Below are 9,826 nucleotides of genomic sequence, written 5' to 3' on the forward strand. Positions count from 1 at the left end.
ATTGTCTAGGAATGGTTACAGATCTTCTTCCTCTCCAGCCAAACAAAGAGAACACGGTAATTACCAGCACACATATTCCCCCTTCAACAGGAGGAGAAGCTGTTTCAGAGGTAACGGTTCATCTGGGGCTGTATGATGCAGGATCAGAGAAAGCAGAAGCAGAAAGGCGGGGGAAGAGGGGCTTTGCAGAAGAGCTAGTAGGCTCCTGGAGGACAGAACCCAGTCTGTCTGGGCTGTCCTGTTCACAGCTTCATCCACAGTGCCTACCCCAATACCTGGCATAAGCTCAGGAAATATTTGTTGAGTAAATGAATAAATCAGGCTCATTTGTTTTAATATTTCTGTAGCTGCTATGAATGATTTCACAATCTGAGATTCTTTCCTACAGGTTAAGATTTGATTCCAAGAGGAAGTAATTAAAATCTTGTTAACAAATTTACTAAGGGGAAATGAAAAGTTTCCGAGAAACTCATTATAAAGTTGTCACTCAGTGGAGGAAAAAAATGATGACAGATGGGTGGTAGAGGTAAATGGGGGAAAATTGCTTATTTGCAATTTTGATCAGGATTAATTCTGACTTCCCAAAATAATTATAGCATAAAGATAGACTTGGAATTGTTTTTTTCTCAAAATTGAATTTGTCATCTCACTCAATTAATCAGTAGGTTAATATTCATTAAGCAATCAGTGCCAGACTTTCAGAAGAGGCTTTCTTTTCTCTGTTAGTGTAAATTAAGACTCAAATTAGTATCCAGTCAATATTTGAATTGACAAGCTCTTTTAAGTTCTCTAACCTGGCCAATATCTACATATGGGCAGGATGTGCCCTGCACAGGATCCAGAAGAGAGGGTGTGTGGGCACAGGGCTGACCATGTTCTGCTCACCCAGCTGTGTATCTGAGCGCAAGGCTGTGTCCACTGGAAGGAAGTGACACCTTTTTCAAATATGACCTAGTAGTAACCACAGTATTTACAAATGTTTCATATTCTCCAGTGATTGGGTTTCTGACAAGAATCAAGTTTGTGTATTGGCAATGCACATCTCAACAGGAGAGAAAAGACAAGTAAAAGTATAAAGTGTTTTCCGTGCTTATGAGTTGGAAGAATTAACATAGTTAAAATGCCCATACTTCCTAAAGCTATCTACAGATTCAATGCAATCCCTATCAAAGTTCCAATGACATTTTTCACAGAAATAGAACAAAGAATGCTAAAATTTATATGGAACAACAAAAGACCCATAATAGCCAAAATAATCCTGAGAAAAAACAACAAAGCTGGAGGTATCACATTCCCTTATTTCAAAATACACTACAAAGCTATAGTAATCAAAACAGCATAGTACTGGCACAAAAACAGACACACAGACCAGTGGAACAGAATTGAGAGCCCAGAAATAAACCCACACATCTATGGACAGCTGATTTTCAACAAAGAAGCCAAAACATATAATGGAGAAAGAAAAGTCTCTTCAATAAATGGTGTTGGGAAAACTGGATAGCCACATGCAAAAGAATGAAAGTAGACCATTATCTTACACTATTCACAAAAATTAACTCAAAATGGATTAAAGACTTGAATATAAAACCTGAAACCATAAAACTTCTAGAAGAAAACATAGGCAGTACGCTCTTTGTCATCAGTCTTAGCAGCATATTTTCAAACACCATGTCTGACCAGGCAAGGGAAACAAAAGAAAAAATAAACAAATGGGACTATATCAAACTGAAAAGCTTCTGCACAGCAAAGGAAACCATCAACAAAACGAAAAGACAACCTAAGAATTAGGAGAAGATATTTGCAAACCATATATTTGATAAGGGGTTAATCTCCAAAATATATAAAGAACTCATACATTTCAACAACAAAAAAACTAACAACTCAATTAAAAAATGAGCAAAAGATTTGAACAGATATTTTTCCAAAGCAGATATACAGATAGCCAAGGGGCAGATGAAAAGATGTTCAACATCATTAACTATCAGGGAAATGCAAATCAAAACTACAATGAGATATCACCTCACGCCCATCAGAATGGCTATAATTAACTAGACAAGAAATAACAAGTCTTGGAGAGGATGTGGAGAGAAGGGAACTCGCATACACTGCTGGTGGGAATGCAAATTGGTGCAGCCACTATGGAAAACAGTACGGAGATTCCTCAAAAAATTCAGAATAGAACTACCATATGATCCAGCTATTCTACTGCTGGGTATTTATCCAAAGAACATGAAAACAAGAATGCGTAAAAGATATATGCACCCCTGTGTTCATTGCAGCATTATTCACAATAGCCAAGACTTGGAAAAAATCTAAGTGCCCATCAAGGGATGAATGGATAAAGAATATGTGGTATATATACACAATGGAATACTACTCAGGCATAAAAAAAGATGAAATATTGCCATTTGTGACAACATGGATGGGCCTTGAGGGTATTATCCTAAATGAAATAAGTCAGATGGAGAAAATCAAATACCATAAGATCTCATGCATAAATAGAAGATAAAAACAGCAACAACAACAGACAAACACATAGATATAGAGATTAGATTGCTGGTTACCAGAGGGGAAGGGGGAGGGAGGAGGGGAAAAGGGGTGACTGGGCACATGTGTACAGGGATGGATGGTAATTAGTCTTTGGATGATGAACATGATGTGGTCTACACAGAAATCAAAATATAATGATACACACCTGAAATTTATATAATCTTATAAACCAAGGTTACCTTAATTAAAAAAAAAATAGAAAAAAACATTTCACTAAAAAAAAGTATAAAGTTTTTGAAAAGCTTCTTAATACATTTTTGAATTCCAAGATTTTGAAAGAGATATGTGTTTTATAATGCTAATTGTTTTGTTTCACAAATAATAAAAAGATTGGTAAAGGGTCAAACAGTTTAATTTTTATGTTCTTTTTGGTACAACAAATGTGCTTACATTTTGGGGAGATAGATGACTTTTCAAAATCTTTCTTTTCTGGCATTAAATAAAAAGCTGAATTATGCTTTCATATGCAAATACATGAGAATGAATAATAACTAACCTTTTTAGTTGTTAAAAAGGTAAAAAGATTTCCTTACTTATGATAATACATGTATAAAAATATGAAGTAGAATTAGAATTTTGTTCACATTTCAGTATGGCAATTTAATGATTATATTTTGTACAGAAAACACAAATTTATTCAGGGAAAAAACAGCAAAAGAAATATTTGTGTATAACATAACAAACACATTTGAAAAGGAAATCTTCTAAAAAGTCTTCAAATAATTCTTCATTTAATTATTGATATTTATGCAATAAAAAGATTAGAATGTATTGGTATGTTTAATTTGATAATTTACTTAATTAGCACATTAATACAAAATTGGAAATTGCACTTTCAGGAATATTATGGTCATTTTCTTCATCCACCAAAGAATCTACTTAAATATTATTCATATAAAATTTCAAATATGGAACCTCACCATCTAAAACTCAAGTATGTTGTCAATAGTGTACTTACTGAGACACACATAGTGTAGTGACAAGGTCACAGGCTTTGGAGTTAAATACACTTGAGTTCAAATCCTGATCCTCTCACTTACTCCCAGTTCAAAATTGGGCCAGTCGCTTAATCTCCCCTGAGACTCAGTTTTCTCATCTGTAGAATAGGACTAATATATCTACCTTTAAATAATATATTACGCTGAGCTAACATCTGTTGCCAATCTTCCCCTATTTTTGCTTGAGGAAGATTAGCCCTGAGCTAACATCTGTGCCAGTCTTCCTCTATTTTGTATGTGAGTCACTGCCACAGCATGGCTGCCAATGAGTGGTGTAAGTCTGAGCCTGGGATCCAAACCCGTGAACCCCGGCCCACAAAGCAGAGCATGCCGAACCCAACCACTATGCCACAGGGCTGGCTCCCTATTTTATATTTTAATATAATATTGTACCCTTTATATACTATTGAAAAAAATATATATATGTATATATTCTTTTTTTGTGAGGAAGATGAGCCCTGAGCTAACATCTGCTAGGCCTTTTCTTTTTTTTTTTTTTTTTTGCTGAGGAAGACTAGGCCTGGGCTAACATCCCTGCCCATCTTCCTCCACTTTATATGGGATGCTGCCGCAGCCTGGTTTGACAAGCAGTGCGTTGGTGCATGCCCGGGATCCGAACCGGCGAACCCCAGGCTGCCACAGTGGAGTGCACACAGTTAACCACTTGCGCCACCGGGCCAGCCCCTGAAAATATATTTTTACAATAACAGAACATGCAAATAAAATCCCAGAAACATAATAGGACTTCTAATTTTGTAAATTATGTTATAAATATTATTATCTCTTCTAAAGTGGATAATTGAAAAAGATATTTTATACAATATAACAATTCTCAATATAATTTGCATTAAAATTTATGCTTGTTTAGAAGCATTCAGACTCCACGGGATGAGTGCTGGAGGGGCAAGGACCGGATTTATTACATTACATCTTATGATTCTTTTAAGGTACTGCTGAATTCAGCTTGCTAATATTTTGTTGAGGATTTTTGTATCTATGTTCACTAGGATTATTGGCCTGTAATTTTCTTTTCTTGTAGTGTCCTTGTCTGGTTTTGCTATCAGGGTAACACTGGCCTCGTAAAATGAATGTGGAAGTGTTCCCTCCTCTTTTATTTTTTAGAAGAGTTTGAGAGGGATTGGTATTAATTCATCTTTAAATGTTTGGTAGAATTCACCAGTGAAACCATCTGGTCTTGGACTTTTCTTTGTTTTCGATTACTGATTTAAATTCCTTAATAGTAATTAATCTATTCAGATTTTCTAGTTCTTCATAATTCAGTCTTGGTAGGTTGTAAGCTTAAGGATAGGTGCCCCTGCATACATTTAAAAACAGCTACGTTGTTTAGTAAAGTCATGTGGGACTCATGATTGAAGCCCTATTGGCTATCAGAGCTAAGTGATTTGGAAGTTCATCCCTCAAGCAGCAGCCACAAAACCTAGGGTACCAGATGTGTGTACAAGCGCCTTCCAGGTAGATACTGGCAACTTAGTTTCATTGTTGTAGTGACTGGAAGGAGAAGGCAGGGGAAATGTCCACCAGCCTCCCTGGTCTCTGGGGAGAATCACAGCCAGCCCCTAGACGTTTGCTAAAATTAGAATTTGGATTATCAGACACCAGCTTGTAGAGTGTGTAGACAGACTCCTTTCAGGGAAAGACTGGGAGGTGGGCCTCTTTGCCTGCTCTCTCTATACTGAGCCCTGGGGGTGTAGCCTCAGCAAGTGCTCCCACACCTGTTGAAAACTGCTTCTTTGTTTACTATAGTCTTACGGTTCTCATGGATGCAAAGAATTTTGGCTTTCAGAGCTGGGTGTTTTGGAGGCCTGTCCCTCAGATGGGAGTCTTAAAAGTAGGGTCACAAGAAGCCAGCCCCATTGCCCAGTGGTTAAGTTAGACATGCTCCACTTCAGGGGCCTAGGTTTGAGGGTTCGGATCCTGGGCATGGACCTACACCACTTATCAGCCATGCTGTGGCGGCAATCCACATACAAAATAGAGGAAGATTAGCAACAGATGTTAGTTCAAGGTGACTCTTCCTCACCAAAAAAAAAAAAAAAAAAAAAAAAGGTAGGGTCACAAGATGTGCAGTCCAAATTCTTCACTCCTCAGGGAGACATTGGGGTTGGGCATTCCCACCCAACTGTATGGTGCTGTGCCAGGGCTTGGTTTTATAGCAAGAATGTGTCTTTCCTACCTGTTTTGATGTGAGTATTTTCCCATTTGCCTGATGTGTAGGAGTTACTCAGCTATTTCTAGATTTTTTTCAGAAGAAATTGCTCTGTGTGTAGCTGTATATTCAGTGTATCTGTGGGAGGAGGTGAATTCGGGACCCTTCTATGTCACCACCTTGTTCAACTCTCCACAAGGACTGGATTTGAATCCAAATCTCACATAGCTCAAATTATCCCAGCAGTGACTGAGGAATCTCAGAAAATACAAATATAGAGCAAGGTTCCTGACTTGAAATCTCAAAATAGTCTTACAATATTCCTTTCTTCTTTTCCTCGTATATTCAAGTACCAGCTTATGATAGTTCTTCCTTTTTGTATTTCACAAATCCATTTCTTCCCATTTCAACTATTACCAATTTCACTTAGGCATTTTCATTTGTTCGTTTTTTTTCCACAAGGGATCTAAGAAATAAAAAATGAAGGACAATCTCCCCAGGCTGTCACTTGAAGTGAATGTGAGCATCAGTATCTCAGATCCTGTGTCGCTTCACATAAGACCAGGGACCTCTTGTAGATACCAGAGCTTATACTAATCCTTCTGAAATGTAATCTCTGAGTTGGGACTTAAAAAATCTGTAAACTGTGTCTAAAACCTCTTACTATAGCAGAGAGAGTCCTTCTGCTACTAATTTATTTATTCATGTAAGAAATCCTTACTAACATTTACCAGACCTAGTGCTCAACTTTGGGGATACAACAATGAATAAGAAAGACATAAACCCTGTCCTTAAAGAACTTACACATTCTAGGGGGGTGATAGACTATAAATAAGTAAACAAACAAATGACTATATAATTTCAAGTTATGATATGTGCTATGCCGATGCCTACCAGCCAAAGACCGCCAGGAGCACACTCACACAAAGTTGGGTTTATTGGTACCGGAGATCTCATTCTGTGGGAAATCATGGAGCTTCTCAATAAAAAGGTATAGGCAGGGGCCTTTTACAGGATTTGGACTTATATTAGGTCATTTGGGGAATATTCTAGAAGTAGAGCTTTGCTCTGGTTTGGGTGTTTTCAGAAAGTAAGGGCAATTCTATGATTGGGTCTTTTAGTAGTTTTTACCCAGGAAGTGGAAGAATGGAGCAGAGTTAAAGCAGTGGTTGGTGAAGAAGCAGCAGTCACTCATATTATGTGTGAAAGGTGGATAATTGATCATTCTTGTGGTTTGCAGTGTTCTTGTTTTTGTTATTGCTCAAACATGATTATAGAATGGTCTTTTGCCATCATGGTTAGAATGACTCTGCCTTAAGACTTAGCTCATGAAATTATTTATGTTTAACAGAAAAACACCATGACCAGTCGTTGGTGCCAGGCCACCTCTCAGCTGATGGCTGTCAGTGGCTGCTTTTCTTTTCTTCTTTTCCAAATATGAAGAAAAATAAAGCAAGTTAAATAGAGATATTGACTCAGAGATGAAGGTTATTTAAGATAGGATGTTAAGAAAAAGCCTCATTGGACATATATCACACATGGAAAAATCTAAATGATGTGAAGGAATAAACCATGAGAAAGCCTGAAGATAACTGTAACAATTAAAACAATGGTTGAGATGGACCTTGAAGGTACTGTGCTAAGAGAAATAAGTCAGAGGGAGAAAGTCAAATACTGCATGATTTCACTCATAAGTAGAAGATAAAAACAACAACAACAACAAACACATACACACACACAGATACAGAGATTAGATTAGTGGTTACCACAGGGGGATGGGGGGAAGAGGACAGTGAAAGGGGGGATCAGGCACAAATATATGGTGATGGATGGTAATAAGTCTTTGGGTGGTGAACATGATGTAGTCTACACAGAAGCCGAAATAAAATGATGTACAGCAAATTTATATAATGTTATAAACCAATGTTACCTCAATAATAAATAAATAAATAAATAAAGGTAATGGTTGAGATGTTGTATCAATGAGGCTGAAAAATGCAGTGCTTTAAATAAGTTAGAAAACCATTTATTTTTCTAGTAACAGTCTGGTTGGTCCAGGACAGTGAGGAAGCTTTGCTCCGCATAATCATTAAAGGGCTTAAGCTCTCTCAATCAATGCCATCCTCAAGAGAACAGTATTCATTTATCTGGTTAAAAGAAATTCACGTTTAAGACCAAAAAAATGAGGAAAAAATCAAAGTTCAGGGAATGAGGTTTCTCTTTAAGTTGTAAACGACCCATGAGTCGCACACACTTTTTCCACTCAATAGTCCATTAGCTCCAACTTAGCCATTCCTAGAGACAAAGGAGGCTGGAAATGTAGTCTCTAACTGGATGTCTTGTGTGCTCAGGAAAAGATTTTCTGCCAGAAGAGCTTTCCAGAAAAGAGATTTCAGCAACTCTAAAGGCTCTGGAGCAGAAACAACCTGGATATGTTAAAGAAATAACAAGAAGGCCAGAGTGGCTGGAGAAGAAAGAGTGAAATTAAACAGAGAAATAGGCAAATGCCAGAGTATTTAGGGCCCTCTAAGACAGAATTTGGATTTTATTTAAAATGTAATGGAAAGACATTGTAGAATTTTGAGAAGAGATGTGTGACATAATCTAATTAATGATTTTTTAAAATGTATTATGCTGTGTGGATGTAGATGGATGAAAATGATGATAGGAGAGCAGCTAGGAAGAAATCGCCATAGTACCAGGGGGAAAATTTGTGGCTTAGGGCAGTAGTGGTGGATGTGGCAAGAAGTAGATGGATTTGAGATGTATTTTGAGTGCAAAGCCAACAAAAGTTCTTAATGGGTGAAATGGCAGGTGTGTCCTGAAGACAGGAGTTAAGAATGACTGCTAGAGGGCCAGCCCGGTGGCTCAGCGGTTAAGTGCGTGTGCTCCGCTACTGGCGGCCCGGGTCCGGATCCTGGGCGCGCACCGATGCACCGCTTCTCTGGCCATGCTGAGGCCACGTCCCACATACAGCAACTAGGAGGATGTGCAGCTATGACATACAACTATCTACTGGGGCTTTGGGGGGAAAAAAAAAAGGAGGAGGATTGGCAACAGATGTTAGCTCAGAGCCAGTCTTCCTCAGCAAAAAGAGGAGGATTAACATGGATGTTAGCTCAGGGCTGATCTTCCTCACAAAAAAAAAAAAAAGAATAACTACTAGATTTTGAGCCTGAGCAGGGGCTGGGACCACTTGCTGAGATGGGGAGTGAAGGAGTGAGCCTCAGAAGAGAAGGGACAGTCCCTCCATTGAGATGGAAAATTCTGCCACTGCAATGGAAGAGAGTGTGGGGGGAACACAGGGTGGTTGTTACGTCGGTGGTAGGGAAATAATACAATTTTCTTCTTACTGCTTTTAACTTTTAGTGAAATAATCAGAAAGTGGTGTGATGAACGTGAGGAGAATGACAAGTGTTGCAATTTAAGGAAGAAGAGAAGGTAAAAAAAACAATCATCTGTGAGAATTAGAGGCAAAATTTATTAAGTAAATGTAGTAAGAATGCTAGGCAGCACTAAGGACCCAATTGAGATTCGGGATCACAAATTTTAAGTGTGACTCTGCAACAAGGTTGCGTGTTTTTCTCTGGCTATGCTCAGTTTCTCAGGTGAGGTCAGAATCAAGGGGAGATTTCAGTTTAACTAATGGTGTTTTCACAGGCTCATATAAGATAGAAGGACAGCACACTGAAGGTAATAAGGGGATGATTTTAACTTTGGACCATAGAACCTAAGCCAAGTAAAGAACAAAGTGAGGGCATGATTAGAAGGTGAAATGTGAAAAGAGGTGGGGTCAATGGATTAGATGGGATCTTAAATGTTGGAGTGAGAGTGCTAGATTACATGAACTGGAAAGAAAAGGTGACGTGTAGACAGTAGAGTGCTTAAAATTGAGATTTGGGGGAGGTTGAATTTATCAGCAGTGAAAAGTTCTATGGTATCACCATGGAGGTGATTGGATGAAATGAAATGGATAAAAAATTTATTATGGGGCCAGCCCGTTGGCATAGTGGTTAAGTTCACGCACTCCGCTTCGGCAACCTGGGGTTCGCAGGTTTGAATCCCAGGAGCAGACCTATGCACCACTCATCAAGCCATGTGCAGCAGTGTC

Source organism: Diceros bicornis, chromosome 25 (genome assembly GCF_020826845.1).
Source record: "Diceros bicornis minor isolate mBicDic1 chromosome 25, mDicBic1.mat.cur, whole genome shotgun sequence".
Lineage (NCBI taxonomy): Eukaryota > Metazoa > Chordata > Mammalia > Perissodactyla > Rhinocerotidae > Diceros > Diceros bicornis.